This window comes from Mirounga angustirostris, unplaced genomic scaffold (genome assembly GCF_029215605.1).
Source record: "Mirounga angustirostris isolate CCGP_5_RB_7025 unplaced genomic scaffold, mMirAng1.0.hap1 SCAF_1, whole genome shotgun sequence".
Lineage (NCBI taxonomy): Eukaryota > Metazoa > Chordata > Mammalia > Carnivora > Phocidae > Mirounga > Mirounga angustirostris.
In genome coordinates this window covers 122,725,543-122,748,724 of record NW_026991709.1, presented here as the reverse complement: position 1 = coordinate 122,748,724, position 23,182 = coordinate 122,725,543, and positions in this window count along the sequence as shown.

The window sequence follows — 23,182 nt, the reverse complement described above, 5'->3', positions numbered from 1 at the left end:
CTCAATCACAAGATGAAAGTCGGAATGAACTCAAATACATGGAGGCTAAAGAGCATCCTACTAAAGAATGAATGGGTCAACCAGGAAATTAAAGAAGAATTTAAAAAAGTTCATGGAAACCAATGAAAATGAAAACACAACTGTTCAAAATCTTTGGGATGCAGCAAAGGCAATCCTAAGAGGAAAGTATATAGCAATACAAGCCTTTCTCAAGAAACAAGAAAGGTCTCAAATACACAACCTAACCCTACACCTAAAGGAGCTGGAGAGAGAACAGCAAATAAAGCCTAAACCCAGCAGGAGAAGAGAAATAATAAAGATCAGAGCAGAAATCAATGAAATAGAAACCAAAAGAACAGTATAACAGATCAAAGAAACTAGGAGTTGGTTCTTGGAAAGAATTAACAAGATTGATAAACCCCTGGCCAGACTTATCAAAAAGAGAAGAGAAATGACCCAAATCAGCAAAATCATGAATGAAAGAGGATAGATCACAACCAACACCAAAGAAATACAAACAATTATAAGAACATATTATGAGCAACCATATGCCAGCAAATTAGATAATCTGGAAGAAATAGAGGCATTCCTAGAGATGTATCAGCTACCAAAACTGAACCAGGAAGAAATAGAAAACCTGAACAGACCTATAACCACTAAGGAAATTGAAGCAGTCATCAGAATCTCCGAACAAACAAAAGCCCAGGGCCAGATGGCTTCCCAGGGGAATTCTACCAAACATTTCAAGAAGAATCAATACCTATTCTTCTGAAACTGTTCCAAAAAATAGAAATGGAAGAAAAACTTCCAAAATCATTTTATGAGGCCACCATTACCTTGATTCCAAAACCAGACAAAGACCCCATCAAAAAGGAGAATTACAGACCAATATCCTTGATGAACATGGATGCAAATATTCTCACCAAAATACTAGCCAATAGGATCCAACAGTACATTAAAAGGATTATTCACCACGACCAAGTGGGATTTATTCCTGGGCTGCAAGGTTGGTTCAACATCCACAAATCAATCAGTGTGAATCAATACATTAATAAAAGAAAGAACAAGAACCATATGATCCTCTCAATAGATGCAGAAAAAGCATTTGACAAAGTACAGCATCCTTTCTTGATCAAAACTCTTCACAGTATAGGGATAAAGGGTACATACCTCAATATCATAAAAGCCATCTATGAAAAACCCACAGCGAATATCATTCTCAATGGGGAAAAACTGAGAGCTTTCCCCCTAAGGTCAGGAACATGGCAGGGATGTCCACTATCACCACTGCTTTTCAACATAGTATTAGAAGTCCTAGCCACAGCAATCAGACAACAAAAATAAATAAAAGGCATCTGAATTGGCAAAGAAGAAGTCAAACTCTCACTCTTTGCAAATGATATGATACTTTATGTGGAAAACCCAAAAGACTCCACCCCAAAAGTGCTAGAACTCATACAGGAATTCAGTAAAGTGACAGGATATAAAATCAATGCACAGAAATCAGTGGCATTCCTATACACCAACAACAAGACAGAAGAAAGAGAAATTAAGGAGTCGATCCCATTTACAATTGCACCCAAAACCATAAGATACCTAGGAATAAATCTAACCAAAGAGGCAAAGAATCTGTACTCAGAAAACTATAAAATACTCATGAAAGAAATTGAGGAAGACACAAAGAAATGGAAAAATGTTCCATGCTCATGGATTGGAAGAACAAATATTGTGAAGATGTTGATGCTACCTAGAGAAATGTACACATTCAGTGCAATCACTATCAAAATACCATCCACTTTTTTCAAAGAAATGGAACAAATCATCCTAAAATTTTTATGGAACCAGAAAAGACCCCAAGTAGCCAGAGTAATGTTGCAAAAGAAAAGCAAAGCTGGCAGCATCACAATTCTGGACTTCAAGCTCTATTACAAAGCTGTCATCATCAAGACAGTATGGTACTGGCACAAAAACAGACACATAGATCAATGGAGCAGAGCAGAGAGCCCACAAATGGACCCTCAACTCTATGGTCAACTCATCTTCGACAAAGCAGGAAAGAATGTCCAATGGCAAAAAGACAGTCTCTTCAACAAATGGTGTTGGGAAAATTGGACAGCCACATGCAGAAGAATGAAACTGGGCCATTTCCTTACACCGCACACAAAAATAGACTCCAAATGGTTGAAAGACCTAAATGTGAGACAGGAGTCCATCAAAATCCTAAAGGAGAACACAGGCAGCAACCTCTTCAACCTCAGCTGCAGCAACTTCTTCCTAGAAACATCACCAAAGGCAAGGAAAGCAAGGGCAAAAACGAACTACTGGGACTTCATCAAGATAAAAAGCTTTTGCACAGCAAAATAAATAGTCAACAAAACCAAAAGACAACCGACAGAATGGGAGAAGTTATTTGCAAATGACATATCAAATAAAGGGCTAGCATCCAAAATCTATAAAGAACTTATCAAACTCAACACCCAAAGAACAAATGATCCAATCACGAAATGGGCAGAAGACATGAATAGACATTTTCCCGAAGAAGACATCCAAATGGCCAACAGACACATAAAAAAGTGCTCAACATCACTCGGCATCAGGGAAATCCAAATCAAAACCTCAATGAGATACCACCTCACACCATTCAGAATGGTGAAAATTAACAAGTCAGGAAACGACAGATGTTGGAGGGGATGCGGAGAAAGGGGAACCCTCCTCCACTGTTGGTGGGAATGCAAGCTGGTGCAGCCACTCTGGAAAATAGTATGGAGGTTCCTCAAAAAGTTGAAAATAGAGCTACAGTATGACCCAGCAATTGCACTACTGAGTATTTACCCCAAAGATAGAAATGTAGGGATCCGAAAGGGTACGTGCACCCCGATGTTTATAGCAACTTGTCCACAATAGCCAAACTATGGAAAGAGCCAAGATGTCCATCGACAGAGGAATGGATAAGGAAGATGTGGTTTATATATACAGTGGAATATTATGTAGCCATCAAAAGGAATGAAATCTTGCCATTTTCAACGACATGGATGGAACTGGAGGGTATTATGCTGAGGGAAATAAGTCAATTAGAGAAAGACATGTATCATATGACCTCACTGACATGAGGAATTCGTAATCTCAGGAAACAAACTGAGGGTTGCTGGAATGGTGGGGGGTGGGAGGGTTGGGGTGGCTGGGTGATAGACACTGGGGAGGTTATGTGCTATGGTGAGTGCTGTGAATTGTGTAAGACTGTTGAATCACAGACCTGTACCTCTGAAACAAATAATATATTATATGTTAAAAAAAAAAAAGATAGCAGAAGGGAAAAATGAAGGGGGGGAAGTCAGAGGGGGAGATGAACCATGAGAGACTATGGACTCTGAGAAACAAAGTGACAGTTCTAGAAGGGAGAGGCCTGGGGGGATGGGTTAGCCTGGTGATGGGTATTAAAGAGGGCACGTACTGAATGGAGCGCTGGGTTTTATACACAAACAATGAATCATGGAACACTACATTAAAAACTAATGATGTAATGTATGGTGATTAACATAACATAATAAAATAAAAAAAAATAGAGTTTTTTTTGGACATGATAATGCAAATATCTTTCACATCCAATCAGTTTAGACTTTTCATTTTAGTGGTAACAAGGATAGCAAATTCTAATTTACAGTAGTATTTGCTAGCAAAAGAGAGTTTTTACAGATTATCCTGATAGATGAGGATAGGCTTATATCAATGAATAGAGCATTGTCTAAGACAGTTTGAACTGAATTCATGTAATATTATTTTCTTTGTCTTCAATTCAATGAGATCAACTTTGTCAATGTCTGAATCATAAATGTTGCCTTTGTCATTATTAAAGAATCGGGACCATACATTTCAATTTTAAGGTCACTCAACAGAAGTATTCTTCAAGGGTTTCTTTGTATGCCCAACGTGTACCTGCACAAGAGCCAGCAGAGCCTTTTCAATCTTGGCTCCAGCCTCCAGATGTCCTTTCTCCAACAATGCAAGGAGCATACAGCTGTCTTTCTCCAAACACCTCTCCACAATGGTAGCCTGGTCAGGAGACTTTACAATTTTTCAGCAGCATCCATAATGCAATGTGCTGGACCTTGAGTCAAAAGTTATGGCTCGGGGCGCCTGAGTGGCCAGTCGGTTAAGCGGCTGCCTTCAGCTCGGGTCATGATCCCAGAGTCCTGGGATCGAGCCCCACATCAGGCTCCCTGCTCGGCGGAGAGCCTGCTTCTCCCTCTCCCTCTGTCTGCCGCTCTGCCTACTTGTGCTCTCTCTCTATCTCTGTTAAATAAATAAATAAAAATCTTTAAAAAAAAAAAAAAAGAGAGTTATGGCTCATTCAGATGGCCCAAGATGTCAGTCAAGTCTCTCAGGTCATGAGTAGAACTTTGTCAAATCAGTCCAAGAATGGGCTTTGCTCGTCACTTAAGGTAAAGCTTTTTGCCTGCAGTTCACCAATTGCTTCAAAACTTGTACTTTAGAAAGCCAGTGAACTCTAGCATTTCTTTCTTTTTTAAATTGAAGTATAAAAATTGACATATAATATTATAGTTGATCTTGACCAACACGGGCCTGGGGTGCCAACCCCTGTGCAGTCAGAAATCTGCATATAACTTTTGACTCCCTGAAAACTTAATTACTAATAGCCTACTGTTGACTGGAAGCCTTATGTTAAAAACATAAACAACCAATTAACACATACTTTGTATATGTATCATATACTATATTCTTTTTTTTTTTTTTTTAAGATTTTATTTATTTATTTGACAGAGCAAGAGATAGCGAGAGCAGGAACACAAGCAGGGGGAATGGGAGAGGGAGAAGCAGGCTTCCCACTGAGCAGGGAGCCCGATGTGGGGCTCAATCCCAGGACCCTGGGATCATGACCTGAGCCGAAGGCAGACGCTTAACGACTGAGCCACCCAGGCGCCCCTCATATGCTATATTCTTACAATAAAGTAACCTAGAGTAAAGAAAATGTAATTAAGAAAATTTTAAGGAAGAGAATGTACAGTTATAGTACTGTGCTGTAAAAAATCTTTGTATAAGTGGACCTGTGCAGTTCAAATCCATGTTCTAGGGTCAACTGTATATTAGTTTCAGGTATACAACATAGTGATTTGACATTTGTATACATTGTGAAACAATCATCACAATAAGTCTATTTACCATCTATCATCATACAAAGTTAACACAATGTTATTAACTACATTTCCCATGCTGTACATTATATCCTATGACTTATTTATTTTATAACTGGAATTTTGTACCTCTTGATCCCCTTCACCCATTTCATTCCTCCCAACCCTACTCCCTCTGGCAATTACCAATCAGTTCTCGTTTTAAAATTTTTTAAATTAAAATTTTTTAAATTTTATTTTTTTTATTATGTTCAGTTAACCAGCAACATCATTAGTTTTTGGTGTAGTGTTCAACGATTCCTTAGTTGTGTATAACACCCAGTGCTCATCACAACATGTGCCCTCCTTAATACCCATCACCTGGCTACCCCATCCCTCCATCCCCTCTCTCTGTAACGCTCAGTTTGTTTCAATCTATTCTCTTTACCTATGAGTCTAGGTTTTATTTTGTTTCATTTGTTTGTTTTGTTCTTTTAGATTCCACATTAAGTGAAATCATATGGTATTTGTCTTTCTCTGTCTGACTTATTTCACTTAGTGTAACACTCTCTAGGTCCATTCATGTTGTTGCAAATGGAAAGATTTCATTCTTTTTAATGGCTGACTGGTCTTCCTTTGTATATATATACCACGTCTTCTTCATCCATTCATCCATTGATGGACACCTAGATTGTTTCCATATCTTGACTATTGTAAATACTGCAATGAACATAGGGGTGCATATATTTTTTACAATTAGTGTTCTTGTTTTCTTCAGATACAAACCCAGTAGTGGAATTACTAATCATATGGTAGTTCCATTTTTAATTTTTTGTGGAAACTCCATACTGTTTTCCATAATGACAGCCAATTTAAATCCCCACCAATAGTGTACAAGGGTACTTTTCTCCATATTCTCACTAACAGTTATTGTCTCTTATCTTTTTGATAATAGCCACTGCGACAAGTGTAAGGTGATATCTCATTGTGGTTTGATTTGCATTTCCCTGATAATTAGTGATACTGAGCATCTTTTCATGTGCCTGTTGGCCTATGTACATATTCTTTGGAAAAATGTCTAATCAGATCCTCTGTCCATTTTTAGATTGGATTTTTTTTATTATTGAGTCATATGAGTTCTTTATATATTTTGGATATTAACCCCTTATTGAATGCATGATCTGCAAATATCTTCTCCCATTTAATAGGTTGCCTTTTCATTTTGTTGATGGTTTCTTTCAATGTGTAGAAACTTTTTAGTTTGATGTAGTCTCATTTGTCAATTTTGGCTTTTGTTTCCCTTGCTTTTGAAGTCAGGTTAAAAAAAAAACATCACTAAGATCAATGTAAGGGAGCTTACTGACCATGTTTTCTTCTAGGGGTTTTATGGTTTCAGGTCTTACATTTAAGTCTTTAATCCATTTTGAGTTAATTTTTATATATGGTGTAAGATAATGGTCAAGTTTCATTCTTTTGCATGGAGTTGTCCAGTTTTCCAAAACCACTTACTAAAGGTAGTGTCCTTTCCCCATTGTATATTCTTACCTCTTCTTTTTTTTTAAAAGATTTTATTTATTTATTTATTTATTTGACAGAGAGAGAGAGAGAGAGAGAGAGAGAGAGTATGAGCAGTGGGAGCAGCAGGCAGAGGGAGAAGCAGACTCCCACTGAGCAGGGAGCCTGATGCAGGACTTGATCCTGCAACTCCAGGATTATGACCTGAGCTGAAGGCAGTCACTTAACCAAATGAGGCACCCAGGCGCCCTATTCTTGCCTCTTTTATTGAAAATTAATTGACCATATATACATGGGTTTATTTCTGTGTTCTCTATTCTGTTCCATTGATCTATGTGTTCGTTTGTGTGCTAGTACCATATTGTTTTGATTACTGCAGCTTTGTAGTATACTTGGAAATCAAGGAACATGATACCTCTGGCTTTGTCCTTCTTTTTCAAGATTGTTTTGGCTATTCAGGGTTTTTTGTGGTTCCATATAACTTTTAGAATTATTTTATCCAGTTCTGTGAAAAATGCCACTGGAATTTTGATAAGTATTATGTTGAATCTCTAGATCATTTTGGGTAGTATGGACACTTTAACAATATTAATTCTAATCCTTGACCATGGAATATCTTCCATGTATTTATTTCTTTGTCAGTTTCTTTCACCAGTGTCTCATAGTTTGTAGAATGTACAGGTCTTTCACCTCTGTGGTTAAATTTATTCCTAGGTATTTCATTCTTTTTGGCTTTCTTTTCATTTCCATTTACATGGGATATATTTTAATATCCCTTTACTTTCAGTCTGTGTGTAGATGTCTTATGAAGTGAGTCTCTTGTAGGAGGTATATAGATGTGTCTTTTTGTTTGTTTGTTTTATCCATTCAGCCACTCTGTATCTTTTGATTGGAGAATTTAGTACATTTACACTGAAAGTAATTATTAATAGGTATTTACTTTTTGCATTTTGTTATTTTCTGGCTTTTTTTTTTTTTAATTTCCTCTCTGTTCCTTTCTTTTCTTGCAGTTTAATAACTTTCTTTACTGTTATGTTTAGATTCTTTTCTCATTTTCCTTTTTGTATTTAGCATAAGGTTTTGATTTGTGGTTACTGTGAAGTTCACATTATCATCCTAGGTACATAATAGTCTATTTTAAGTTGATAGCAACTTAAAGTTGAACATATTACAAACATTTTCACTTCTCCAACCTTTGTGTTTTTGGTGTCATATTTTATTATTTTTTTTATGTATCCCTTAACTAATTATTGTAGTTTTAGTTAATTTTACTACCTTTGTCTTTTAACGTTCATAGTAGATTTAGAAGTGACTAATCTACTACCTTTAGTATATATTTACCTTTTTCCAGTAAGGTTTTCACTTTTTCAATATTTTCTTCTTATTGATTAGTACCGTTTTTTTTCCATCTTAAAGTAGTTCCTTTAAATTTCTTGCAAGAAATTGATGAGTTCCTTTAGCTTTTGCTTGTGTGGAAAACCCTATCTCTTCTTCAATTCTGAATGATAACCTTGCTGGGTAGAATACTGTTGATTGGAAGTTTTTTTTTCCTTTCAGCCATTTGAATGTCATGCCACTCCCTTCTATCCTGCAAAGTGTCTGCTTAAAAATCTGATGATAGCCTTATGGGTTTCCTTTGTATGTAACAATTTGTTTTTCTCTTGCTGCCTTAAGATTCTCTAACTTTTGACATTCTAATTATATTGTGTCTTGGTGTAGATCTCTTTGGGTTTATCTTGTTTGGAACTCTGGGTTTCTTAAACCTGGATGTCTGTTTCCTTCCCCAGGTTAGGGAAGTTTTGTCCATTATTTCTTCAAATAAGTTTTCTGCCTCTTTCTTTCTTCTCCTCTGGGACCCCATAATGCAAATATTATTTCACTCAGTGTTGTCCCAGAGGTCTCTTAAGCTATCTTTACTTTTTTAAAATTCTTTTTTCTTTTTTCTGCTCTGTTTGGGTGAGTACCACTCCCTGTTTTCCAGCTTGCTGATCCATTCTTCTACTTTATCCAGTCTGCTCTTAAAACCCTCTAGTGTATTTTTCAGTGTATTCTTCAGCCCTGTGACTTCTGTGTGGTACTTAGATTTTCTTTCTTTGTTAGAATTCTCACTGCACTGATTCATTCTTCTCCTGAGTTTGGTGAGCATCTTTATGACCATTACTTTGAATTCTTTATCATGTAGATTACTTATCTCCATATCATTAAGGTCTTTTTCTGAGGTTTTCTCTTGGAACATATTTGGAACAAATTTCTCTGTTCCTCATTTTGCTTCACTATTTGTGTATGTTTGTCTGTATTAGGCAAACAGCTACCTTTCTCAGTCATGAAGGGGTGGCCATGTGTAGGTGATGATCCTTCTTGTTCAACCATGTCCTAGTTCTTGGTTGCCTCTCAAACCTTTGTGATTGTCTAAACCGTCTAATTTACTTTTGACATGTCCCCATTTTTGAGGGTTTGCCAAGACCTGTCAGTGTCCAAGGGGAGGAATCTCATTTAGCACCTAGTTTCAGGCTGATTGGAAGCCAGACCCTCAGGCAGCAGCTTTTAAAGTATGCAAATATATATAGTCCTGTGGGGCTGCCCTTATAATCCCTGCTGGGCTCCAGACTAGGAGTTCTGGAGGTGCCCCCCAAGTGACAGTTGCAAAAATTGGACATCCTGATGAGGGGTACCCAGGTAGCTCAATTAGTTAAGTGTCCGACTCTTGGTTTTGGCTCAAGTCATGATCTCATGGGTTGTGGAATCAAGCCCCACATTGGATGCCATGCTTAGCAGGGAGTCTGCTTGAGATTCTCTCTCTCCTCTCCCTCTGCCCCCCCCCAGTCTCTTTCAAAATAAATAAATAAATCTTAAAAGAAAAAATTGGGGCTCCAGATGAGTGTATAAACTCCTTTCTGGGAAGTCTTAATGAGCTGTAGTGAGGGCAACAGGGTGCACAAGGATGGTGTCTCTCCGCTTATGTTCCCTGGGAATGCTTCCATAGCCTCTAGATGTGTGGGAAGTCTGAAGCCTATCCCTTAAGCTGAAGCTCCAGGCTAAGTAAATAGGCCTTTTTCATAGGAAGACTGTCTGTACAGTGCCCTGGGGGTGGTTGCATGCCAGGAACTGTCTTTCCAATTGTTATCTTCCTTTGGAGTTTAGGAACCAAACCCCCCTTGACCACCAGGACTAGGTGATCAAGGAGTGCCCCCTATGTGGACTGGGTGTACCCTCTGGCTTTAGCCAGGTGCCTGAAGAATATAGGGGTCTGGGCACATTCACTGGCTTCAGAAAGATGGTGGGAAAATGTCTTGACTGCATGTACCTGCAGGCTTTAGGAATGCAGCAGAAGAGTGCCTTGTCCATGCATGTGCACCAGCTTTAGGCTGGTAGTAGAATACCACAACCCCTTATGCTTGCCAGCCCCAGCCAGGGAGTAGGGGAGTGTCACAATCCTCATGATTGCTGACTTTAGCTAGGGAGTGGAAGAACTCCATGATCATTGGCGCTCGTCTGCCCAAGTCAGGGAGGAGGAGTACTGCACCACCCATGCTCCCTGACTTCAGCATGGCAGTGTGATAGGTCTGTGATTGCTTACCCCCTCCAGTCTTAACAGGGCAGGGAGGGTGCCACGTTGGAGCTCACTCACTTATGTTAGCCAGATAGGTGTAGTGTGGAAAATTGGCATCTGCCAGTACTTCTGTCTCCAGGGAGAATTTCAACTGCCTCTCTAGTAGAAGCTTTTAGATCAGTAAATAAATTCCCTTCACATGTAGTCTAGGCACTTTTCAAATTGCTGTTTTTTTGCTTGGTCTGGGGCAAGTGAGGCCAAATACAAACCCTTTAGAAGGGGAATGTCAGTTTCTTATAGCATTTTGGGTCCCTTGGATTTTAGCTCCATTGGTTTTCTAAGCCAGATGTTTTGGGAGATCATCTTTCTAGTGCAAATCCCAGAGGGTGGGGTACCTGATATGAGGCATCAATCCCTCACTCTTCCAGGAGAAGCACTGGGCTGGTGAGATCCCTCTCCATTGTGCATTGCTGTACTGGGGAGTGAGGTTTTGGTGAGATTGTGTCTCTGCCTCTTCTTCCCATCTCAGTGTGGTTTTTTTATCCTTTGTATGAAGAGGTGCTTGCCTAATTTTCAGATCTTTTTCAGCGGGAAATGATCCATATGTAGCTGTAGATTTGGTATGTCTGTGGAAGGTGAGTTCAGAATTTTCCTATATGCCATCTTGTGGAAATCCCAGCATTTATTTCTTGACAAATCCATTAATAAAGCAAGATTCAAGGCTCTGACTCTGTTAAGGTGAAGTGGACATGACTTATTTCAGAATTATTGTCTACATCACATGGATCTAGAAAAAAAGTCAGTATGGAGTTAATGTAGAGTTTCCTTTTCAGCAACATGGTGAAGCTGGAGGCTTTGTGGAACAGCAGTGTTCTCCATCTTTACCCACCACATGAATATTCTTCTTTCAAGGTATTGCTTGGCAAAGAAAAATTTCATTATTTCAAAGTTGTCCAAGAATCTGATGCTTCAAAAGGGGTCTTAGCAAATGGGCATTTGTAATATGTACCCAGAAATCTAGGAACTGGCTATACTGAGAATCATCATTTCATTTATTTGAATGCTTAAGGGAACTTGTCTGACTCAGATTCCCTAAGACCTTTTTTGGACAGAAGAAAAGCTAGATGGGGTCATACTTCTTGACAGAGGCACTGCTTCAGTGTTTTTTCTTTTCTCAGACTACAGATCTACTTGACTGCTTTAGGGCAAATGGTTCCAGAGTTTGCCCAGTTGCAAGGCTTCTTTTGGTTGGCCATGTGATAAACATTGTTGGAGGATGCTCTAAGTCCAGGCTGTTGAGTTGGTATAAATTTCTCTAGTTTTTTCTAGTTGACCTAACTTCTCATAAAAATGACCTATTCTCAACCAGGCATTCTAACAATGGACAGATGCTAGTTGTTCCTCTGGTTTTGCTGGATTTATGCTTCCACTGAGGAAGAAACTTGCTGCACAAGAGGGACCATGTTTTTGGTGTCCATCACATTTGGGATAAAACTGAAGGAAACACTTTCTTCTACTTTATTTTCTTTGATTTTTTTCAACCCAAGCCAGGCCATGTACTAAGGATTGATGCTCATAATTATAATGTAAGCTTATGTCTAAAAATCTATTATCAATAGGAAAGCACTTTGATGATGATGACTATAGGCTACCTGATGAAGTATAGTAATATCCCATGCTGCTCTACACTTGTGAGGTAGGAAACAATTCCTTAAAAACAAAATTTGACTAAAATTAGTTTTTTTCCCACAGAGACAAGTTTCAAACTATTTGGAAGGAGCTCAAGTATGACAACTCTCTCCCCTACTTCACTGATTTCTTGAAATCCATTTAAAGACTCATGAACTCTTAAATCTAGAAAAGACCTTTTTGCTGAGAAAATTCTGAAAAGGTTGAAACTGAAACAAGAAGGAAAAGTATATTCTTCCATTTTTGTTTGAATAAAACCCAGAAATTCACTTACAGTCTCCTAAAGTCAGGGATTTGATCTGTCTTTGGCATTCTGCTCCTAATAAGGCTGCCATGGAAATATATGCATACTTCTATAAAGCATTTTCTAGGTTCTGTTGAATGTTCATCTTACTCCCAGATGAGACAGTGAGCTCCTTGAGGGCAGGAACAATTTTTTTTTCATACTTTAAGGATTAATATTTTCATGGTACTTGGCACATAGGAACCTCCTGTAAATGTTTGAGTGACCATGAAATTTCTCAAATTAATCATTTAACATTTGATATAGTTTAAATACACCTAAGAATAGAGTTCATCACCAGTACTTGATATATCTTACACTTCTAAACTATGCTTGCCTATGGCCTTTTGTCTAGTGTTAATTGGTTTTACTATTTTTGATATATTATGATTCTGTAATAAGAGCCTCAATCCCTCTGAAAAAGATAGCTAGATTAGTCATATAGGATGCCTCATAAGGAGATAGCTGTAAAATATGCATGTATTTCTGCCAGGCCAGGAATGGGAGGGTGGGACACCTTCCCTCACAGTGGGAGGATGTCTTGCCCAGTCCAGCCAGTCCAGAATATATGAGGAGGAGCTTTTGTTGGTCAGTGCCCCGCTTGCTACTGAGATGCTCATTGCCCAAGCCCTTGTGTTTCCTTAAAGGCAGGTGTCTCAGCTGCTCTTGTGCTTACTCAGTTGAGTGCTTTCCATAGAAACACTGCAGTCCTGGCCAACCATTTTAGCTCTACCAGGAGGCAAGGCCAGGTTCTAACACGAAGGGCAGGTACTGGGCTGAGGCTTTCAGCAATACTCCAGTGCCTAGTGGAGACCTCTGCCTCTAAGGTCTGCTAGGGAGAGTAATCATACAAAATGGAAAGGCTCCTTCCTGAGACTGCTTTCTCCCTGGGTCTGACCATTAACATTTTTATGGCATATTTCACAAGTTTACTACAATAACTGTTCATCATATTTATTTATTTAAGAGACAGTGAGCATGAACTATGGGAGGGGCAGAGGGGAAGGGAGAGGGAGAGAATCTCAAGCAGACTCTGAGATGAACATGGAGCCTGAGGCAGGGCTTGATCTCAGACCCTGAGGTCACGATCCTGAGATCATGACCTGAGCCAAAACCAAGAGTTGGATGTGTAACAGACTGAGCCATCCAGGTGACCCTGTTTTCTTCACTTTCTTAACAGCAATCATGTCAACATATTTCCCTAAAGAAAATACTTGGAAAGCTATGACTTTTGGAGAATGTTCTCAGTCCTGGCCCCCATTGCTAGTGGGTACTCTGGCTTCACTGCCCCCCACCCCCACCCCCAGGAGCAGCAGTTTTTTTACCCTCACTCCCTAGGAAGTGAGGGAGTATAATCTCTTCAGAGTCTTGGTTTTCAGAACAAGAGCTAGGAGGAGGGCCTTTTCAGTTAATTTCAGCTTTCTGTCCTGTAACACAAACACCCCTGAGACAAAATAACACAAAAATGGTCTTTTTTGTGGAATAAGGAGAGAAAGATATAGTGTGAACCGATTAATAGCTCACTGGTTATTCTGCCACACACTCTCGTTGAGTATCCTTAATTGGATATCAGAGACTCCCAAAAGTCTAGGATGTCAGGAATCACTCAGTGTTAGATCCATACTATACATCATCACAATTAGGATTATTAGTAAGTAGCTTTCTTTTTCCTACAGTTTGAGTATGCTTAGATTAAGTAATGTTAGAAAGCATTTTGCTTCTATTTGAAATACTACTACTAAAGAAAAATGTACATCATTGGAAAGGCAGATGCTAACTTCCCTAAAATGTAGCTTCTAGAATCCTGCCTGATTTATTCTAATTTTAGTTACTAAATAATTGACAATATTCTGGATCATAATCCTAAACTTATATTCAAAATATAATCAGAGATTTCATTCTTTTAAAAAGCTGTCAAGCTGGCTATATTTAAACTAGAAAGGGGTTAGCTATTTTTAATACTTTTATTATAGTCAAGTGTTTGAAAGGACACACATTTCTCTCAATTTCCACAAATTCCTGTGGGATTGATTGCTTTCACTGTCAGAAGCTAGATGTTGGCTCCAGACTGCAGCCCATAACACAGTGTTTCTCGTGGGGTTATGGCTTTTATTTTAGCAGGAAGTTTGCTTGTCTAATGAGAGCACACAGAGACAACAGAGATGAGCCCACCTGGAAGGGAAGAAGCAGTTGCAGGAACAGAAGATGGAATGGTCCATGCTGGGAGTAAATCACACCAGAGTGATCTCAGCACCTTTAGCATGTCTGTCAGGCCATTGTGATTAAGGGATACACATTTCCTGGGAATCTGAGTGACAAACTTCAAACAGTGCAAAATAAACACTAATAGTCACCTTACATACAAAATGTAAAGTAATGCAACTCCCCCTAAATGAAAAGTAGCAATAACCCAAACCAAAGTACTCATCACAAAAAGAACAAACAAAACCCCAAAATAGTAGAGGGAAGGAAGTAATAAAGACTAGAGCAGAAATAAAATAGAAACTAAAAAACAATAGGGCAGATCAATGAAACCAGGAGCTGGTTCTTTGAAAAGAACAACAAAATTGATAAACTTTTAGCTATTTTCATCCAAAAAAAAAAAAAAAAAAAAGGAGAGAGAGGACTCAAACAAAATCAGAAATGAAAGAGGAGAAAAAACACCACCACAGAAATACAAATGATTATGAGAATATTATGAAAAATTTTATGCCAACAAATTGGACAATCTAGAAGAAATGGATAAACCTAGAAATAGATAGCCTTCCAAAACTGAATCAGGAAGAAATAGAAAATTTAATGGAGTGATTACTAGCAATGAAATTGAATCAGCAGTTAAAAAACTCCCAATACACAAAAGTCCAGGATCAGACAGCTTCACACGTAAATTCTACCAGAGATTTCAAGTTGATACCTATTCTTCCCAAACTATTCCAAAAAATAGAAGGGGGAGGTAGGCTTCCAGATTCATTCTGTGAGGCCAGCATTATCCTGATACCAAAACCAGATAAAGACACTACAATAAAAGAGAACTACAGGCCAGTATCTCTGATGAACATAGATGCAAAAAGCCTCAACAAATATTAGCAAACTGAATTCAGCAATACATTAAAAAAAATCATTCACCAAGATTAAGTGGGATTTATTCCTGGGCTGCAAGAGTGGTTCAGTAGTCACAAATTCAATCAAATGATACATCACATCAACAAGAAAGGATAAAAACGATATGATCATTTCAGTAGGTACAGGAAAAGCATTTAACAAATTACAGCATCCATTCATGATAAAAACCCTTAACAAAGTAGGTTTAGAGGGAATATACCTCAACATAATAAAGGCCATATATGAAAACCCACAGTGAACATCATACTCAATGGTGAAAAACAGAGGTTTTTCCTTAAGGTCAGGAACAAGACAAGGATGTCTACTCTCACCATTTTTATTCAACATAGTGCTGGAAGTCCTAGCCACAGCAGTGAGACAACACAAGAAAGAAAAGGCATCGAAATTGGCAAAGAAGAAGCCAACCTTTCAGTATTTGTATATGACATGATACCATATTTAGAAAACCCAAAACTCCACCAACAAAATTGCTAGAACTGATACATGCATTTGGTAAAGTCACAGGACATAAAATCAATATACAGAAGTCTGTTGCATTTCCATACACTAATAATGAGGCAGCAGAAAGAGAAATTGAGGAATCAATTCCATTTACAATTGCACCAAAAATCATAAGATACCTAGGACTAAACCTAACCAAAGAGGTGAAAGACCTGTACTCTGAAAACTATAAAACACTAATGACAGAAATTGAAGAGGACACAAAGAAATGGAAAAACATTCCATGCTCATGGATTGAAAGAAAAAAATATTGTTAAAATGTCAATACTACCCAAAGCAATTTACATTTAATGCAATCCCTATCAAAATGCCACCAGCATTTTTCACAGAGCTAGAACAAATAATCCTCAAATTTGTATGGAACCACAAAAGATCTCAAATAGCCAAAGCAACCTTGAAAAAGAAAAGCAAAGCTGGAGGCTTCACAATTCCAAACTTCAGTTTTTTTTTTAAGATTTTATTTGTTTATTTGTCAGAGAGAGAGAGAAAAAAAGAGAGAGAGTACAAGCAGGGGGCAGGCAGAGGGAGAAGCAGGCTCCCCGTTGAGCAAGGAGCCCAACACGGGACTTGATCCCAGGATCCTGGGATCATGACCTGAGCCAAAGGTAGATGCTTAACCAACTGAGCCACCCAGGTGCCCCAGACTTCAAGTTATATACAAAGCTGTAGTAATCAAAACAGTGACACAAAAATAGACACTTAGATCAGTAGAACAGAACAGAAAACCTAGAAATGAACCCGTGAGTACATGGTCAATTAATCTTCAAAAAAGCAGGAAAGAATATGCAATGGGAAAAAGACAATCTCTTCAACAAATGGTGTTGGGAAAACTGGACAGCAACATACAAAATAATGAAACTGGACCACTTTCTTATACCATACACAAGATAAATTCAAAATGGGTTAAGGACTTAAATGTGAGACCTGAAACCATAAAAATCCTAGAAGAGAGCACAGGCAGTAATTTCTCTGACATTGGCCATAGCAACTTTTTTCTAGATGTCTCCTGAGGCAAGAGAAGCAAAAGCAAAAATAAGCCATTGGGACTACAGGAAAGTAAAAATCTTCTGTACAACAAAGGAAACAATAAACCAAACTAAAAGACAAACTACTGAATGGGAGAAGATATTTGCAAATGACATATCTGTTAAAGGGTTAGTATCCAAAATACATTAAAAACATACAACTCAACACCAAAAAAAAAAAAAAAAAAAACCCAAATTAAAAATGGGCAGAAGACATGACTAGACATTTCTCCAAAGAAGACATCCAGATGGCCAACAGACACATGAAAATATGCTTAACATCACCAGTGAAATGCATATCAAAACTACAGTGAGAGGTTGCCTCATACCTGTCAGAATGGCTAAAATAAAAAATACAAGAAGCAACAAGTGTTGGCGAGGATGTGGAGAAAATGGATCCCTTGTGCACTGCTGGTGAGAATGCAAACTGTTGCAGCCACTGTGGAAGGTTCCATGAAAAATTAAAAATAGAATTACCATATGATCCAGTAATTGCCCTACTGGATATTTACCCAAAGAATCCAAAAATACTAATTCAAAAGGATATATGCACCCCTATGTTTATTGCAGCATTATTTACAGCATTTGCAGCATTATTTGCAATAGCCAAACTATGCAAGCAGCCCACGTGTCCATTGATAGATGAATGGATAAGGAAGAAGTGGTACACACACACACACACACACACAGGAATATTATGCAGCCTTAGAAAAGAATGAAATCTTGCCATTTGCAACAACATGGATGGAGCTAGAGAGTATAATGGGAAGCAAAATAAGTCAGTCAGAGAAAGACAAATGCTATATGACTTCACTCATATGTGGAATTTATGAAACAAAACAAATGAACAAAAGAAAAAAGAGACAAACTAAGAAACAGACTCTTAACTATAGAGAACAAATTGATGGTTAAAGAGGGGAGATGATTAGGGGGATGGGTTAAACAGGGGAAGGGGATTATAAATACACTTATTTTGAACACTGAGTAATGTATAAAATTGTTGAAATACTATATTGTACACCTGACACTAATATAACATTGTATGTTAAGTATACTGGAATTAAAATAAAAAAAAATTTTAAATAATTGTCACATAGAAACAAAACAAACAAAAAACAAAGCATTCATCACAGACTTGGAGGACCCAGGAAGTGGAAAATGTGTTTTTGTTGCTGCCATAGGGCAGCACCACTGTAGCTGATCTCTGGCATCTGCATTTTGTGGCCCTTCTGTTGTTTTCAAGCACTTGAACTTCTGTGAGTAATTTTTGGTAACTGTTGTCCTATTATTTTAACATTCAGCTGTTACAATTTAGCAAAGTCATCTAAGCATTCATTAGGTGATGTTTGTACAAGTGATGAAAAACACACCAGAAAGATCAATAACTTTGGAATAGAATTTAGAAGTGATAAAATACTATGAGGAGGCCTCACAACTGCCATGATGTGCTATTAATGTAAGAACAAGCCCTCTCAAAATATTAGAGCTAATGCTAAGAAAATAAAAAGCTGCATTAGAACGCATTATTCTACAATGTTTGTAGATTTCTGTGCCCCTAGAATGCATTCCCCATTTAACTTTCATTTCTAAGAGGAATTATCTCGAATTATGAGAGGGCTTCAAGAGCTCATCTATAGCATAAACCTGACAACCTGTGTTTGTTTACTGTCCTTCCCATCTCCTATTATATGGCTTCATCTCTTATTCCAGTGCCCAGCAGGGTGTCTGAAATACTGCAGGGGTTTGGTCAAGGTTTGTGGAACAAATAGGAAATAACTAACATGTAGGGATTATTTTTTATATACATTTATATGCATTAACTCTGTTAGTACTTGTACAACTCTAAGCAGTAAGCATTATCGTCCATAGTTTTACATATGAGGAAATCAGGCTCAGAGACAAATAACATGGCCAAGGTTACACAACTAGTGACTGGTAGAGCCAGCTCTAAACCAATGTGACTAACTTATATTGCTTCTCAAACAAACTGGAGGGGAAAATTACTCTAATTAAAACCATAACTGATGTCTACAGCAGAAGTGATTTCTGGATACTTTCAAGCATCTTTTTGAGGGGGGCAGCTATTTGTATGCTCTTTTCTGATCAGCTGATGAACAAAGGTAGACCTGAGCTAGACCTGGTAGGGCTGGAGGGAAATATACCAGTACTTCTCAAAGTGTGGTCCCCAGACTAGCAGCATCAGTATCATTTGGGAACTTGTTATAAATAAAACTTCTCAGGTCCTATCCCATATGTACCAAATCAGCAATTCTGAGATAAGGCCCAGAAATCTGTGTTTTACAAGCTCTCCAGTTGATTCTGATACATGGTTAAGTTTGAGAGCTACTGACCTACCCAGTAGAAAGAAAAGTAACATATTTGGACATGGAGTTCCTGGTGGAAGGCAGTGAGGAGTGAAACATGTTAAAGGTGAAAGTGGAGAGAGAGAGATCTGAATCTGGAGAGATTTAAGTCTCTATATGGCCTGAGGTGGCCAGGATGGGTGCCTGAAAGAAATTAGGCTGTCTAAAATTCAATTTCTAGTTCTGCTGTATAAATCACCTTAGTTTGTCCAAACACCCAGTAATGTCTGATTCACAGATCAAGACTTATGGGACTTTTTTGGTAAACATCAGAGAAAGAGGTTAACTTCTATTAACTTCAAAGAAATGACCCACTGATGGAACTAATTCAGTAAAAACAGAAGCATAGATTCAGGAAAGACTATGAGAAAGAAGGTTGTATGGAACTTTATGAAAATCTTAGGGAGGACATTGGAACCACTCTTATCTGGCTTTTAAGGGTTGATCCCAGCCAGCATAGATTGGAGAGTGAGCAGATGTGGTTCTGGCTCTTATATTTCTGGGGCTGGGATATGTTCTGGCACCAGAGTGCTGACTCCTAACTCCCAGGAATGGCTAGTGACTAACCAATTAGTTTTGAAGTATGGAGTGTCAACATTTATATAATTGATAGACATACTTGGTCTGGTTATCTAATGTTGCAAAATAAACCACTCTAAAACTAAGTGGCTTAAGCCAAGGACAAACTTTATTTTGCTCATGAATCTGCAACTGGGACAGGTTTGGCAGGAATAGTTCTTTTCTTCTCTACTTCATTGGGGCAGCTTGAAGAGATGGGCTCAGACCATCTGAAGGCTCGCTCACTCCTATGTCTGGCTGCTGCTGCTGGCTGTTGGCTAGGATTTTAGCTGGGTCTGTTTGCCACAACACCTACACATGGCCTCTCTAAGTAGCCTGAGCTTCTTTACAACATGGTGGCTGGATTCCGAGAGTGAGAATTCTGGATAGAGAGAGCCATAAAGGTACCATATTGTCTACTATGACCTTCTCTTAGAAGTCATGTGATGTGACTTCTGCTGGATATTCTATTGTTGAGATGGTCATAATGGCTTGTCTAATTTCAAGGAGAGGGAAAGTCTTCATTTCTTGATAGGGGAGTGGGATAGGTCAAGAAGAGTATGTGGAACCAATAATATTTAGGAGGTCATGGGGTGGATGGGTGGGAATACAACACCTTCATCTTAAGAGGAATGGCTTTCAAGGAGGTTCAGGCTCTCTGCAGGTTGCAGGTAGGTGAGGGTGGGGGACGATGGTGGCTCCAACTTTCTCAGTCTACATATGAGAAATCTAAAAGAAATCTAAGACGTTCAGGCTGGCTGAACTGCCACATTGGGGCAGTCTGTAGTCCCACCGGCTGTCATGGCTTAAAATGTGTGAACATGCATTGTAGACGAGATGTGGATGGCACATGAGAGACTCTTGGGAGGTTGCTTTATGTCCTGTACTCTAGGATGTGTAGTATGATGGCCCTTAGCACACAGAGGCTGGAAATGGATAACCATATTCCTGGGAGCTGCGGCCAGTATCAGTGACAAACTGGAAGAGACAAGGTCTCTCCTGCTCCCAAAACCTTTTTTTTGAACACACACATACTTTTTTTTTCCTGGCAGATGAGCTAAGCTTGTTTCTTGGCTGAGGAGATTTTGAGCAGAGTCTATGTGTGAGGTCATAGGACATCAGGAGGGAAAGGAGGTCCTGAGAACATGAGCCTGAGCCCCTGGAATCCATGGAGACTGTGGGAAAGGTTTTGGGTTTCCAAAGGCTATGGCTCTGCAAAGTAAAGCTCATGTTAATTTTGCCTAAATCTCAAGGGATAGGGAGGCCCCAGCTGATTTCAAGAGAAAGTGTTCAATATCAGTAACATGGTAGGTCAGAATACTTTTTAAAACTCTAGTGGAGAGTTTGTTTTGAAATATCTTCACCTATTGTTTCCTCAGATTAAACTAACACTTATTGAATGTCTATTCATTCTGGGTATGTGTGAGGTCCTTTATGTTTCATTTGATATTAATAATAACCATGTGAAGAAATTGCTGTAAGCATCTTCTTTTTAAAGATGAGGCAGTGGACTCACCCAGGGTCCGAGAGCCAGAATGTGGTGGATTCAAAGTGAGTTCCTTAGACTCATAGGCTGAGGCCATTTCTTACATCACTTTGGTTGTTGCATATCTATGAGAGAAAGGGTAGGTAGGTGGATGCCCAGTGATAAAAATGAACACAAATTTAGAACAATTTGAAAAAGATAGGTTTGTCTAGAAATGACAGAGAAATTAAGAAGTTGAAAGGCAAGGGAAAGGAGGGGGAGAGAGATAGGGTCTGGGTACTTGCTCTACTGTCCTGTTTGTCCTTCATGCTGTAACAGTATATATCAATATGCTGATCAGTAGCCTGCTCTACTTCAGGAATATGGCCAATAGATTTCCTGTGCTTCCCTAGAGAGTTGTGTTGAGAAGGATTCTGAGGCTCAGTTCTAGCTCAGCGCTAAAGTTCTGTGATTATTGAGTGGTGTCTGGCACTGGTAAGGGAAACAGAAGTGGGAGCATAAGTGCTGCTTATTTGTCACTCCTGCATATGACAGCCTTGCTTTTTAGCTTTCCTGTCTCCAAACAAAATTAGCTTCATGTTCTACCTTTCACCCAGAAATCTTTGTAGGCTTTCAGGGTTATTTTTTTTTCTTATATATTCTCACATCAACATCAAGGTCTTTATGCCTATTTATAACCAAGAATAACATATTAACCTGTTTCTTGGGGAAGAGGGCCACCTAAGTGAAGAAACAGAAACAGACCCACCCTCCTCCTTGTGGTCATTATGACAGCTCTCACTGTTGCTGGCCTTCCCCATGTAGCCTCCTCCTGTCTTCTGAAAAGTATGGTGCAGAACCTCTTTATTTCTTTTTACAATTTATTTTTTTTAAAGATTTTATTTATTTATTTGACACACAGAGAGAGACAGTGAGAGCAGGAACACAAGCAGGGAGAGTGGGAGAGGAAGAAGCAGGCCTCCTGACGAGCAGGGAGCCCAATGCGGGACTCAATCCCAGGACCCTGGGATCATGACCTGAGCCGAAGGCAGACGCTTAACGACTGAGCCACCCAGGTGCCCAGAGCCTCTTTATTTCTTAAAGTACATTGACACTTATTTAGTTTTGAGAATTTTAAAAGAATTTTTCAAAATCCCTTACAGTGACTGGAAGTACCCTGGGGTGTTGCAAATTCAGAGTTGGGGATTATTGTGGAAAAGCTAAAGCTATGCCTGTGTTCCTAACAACCAGTGGAAAACTGCTGCTCTGGTTGTTTTGTCTGTTGAATAGCTGATGGTGGTTATTTCTGCATCAGATAGAATAAGTGGATCAGACATATAGCACGCACACGACAGATGGTGCTTGTATTTACATGACACCAAAATATATTTGTTTTAAAGACAACATCCTGGAACAACAGAATTGAGCCTGACTCATTTTATGTTTTTCCCTGATTTAACTATTTAGCTCAGCCTCATTCAGGCAGCTTAGAGTGGTGGGGAGAGAGTGGGCTTTGGAGCAGACAGAGCTGGATTGGAATCTTGGTTCTGTTCTTTGTGAGCCCTGTGACGTGGTATCCTGGTGTGGAAGATGAGATCAATGGCATAATGGTACTAATTCTCACCTTGTGTACATGAGAGTTAACAGAGAAAATGTATGTGAAACCATGTACTGTATATTCAGTAAATGCTTGTTCCTCCTTCTTTTTATTCTTCCCTCTCAGCAAAAGATGAGAAGTATGATGGTGGCAGTGGCCATCATAATTACAGATGGGGGAAGCAGACTTCCTAAGATCCCAGACACCAGTGGAGGACAGAAGGTGCTTGGAGGCAGAGGCAATTCCTAGAAACACAGCTAGTTATCTTAGTCTTGGTCCTCATTTCAGAGAATCTGGGAGTCCAGGTAAGTCATGGGGCAGAATACCTCAAGGTTTTAAATCTACTCATCTGTAGAGGGAAGGCTGCCTCTCTCCTCACAGCCA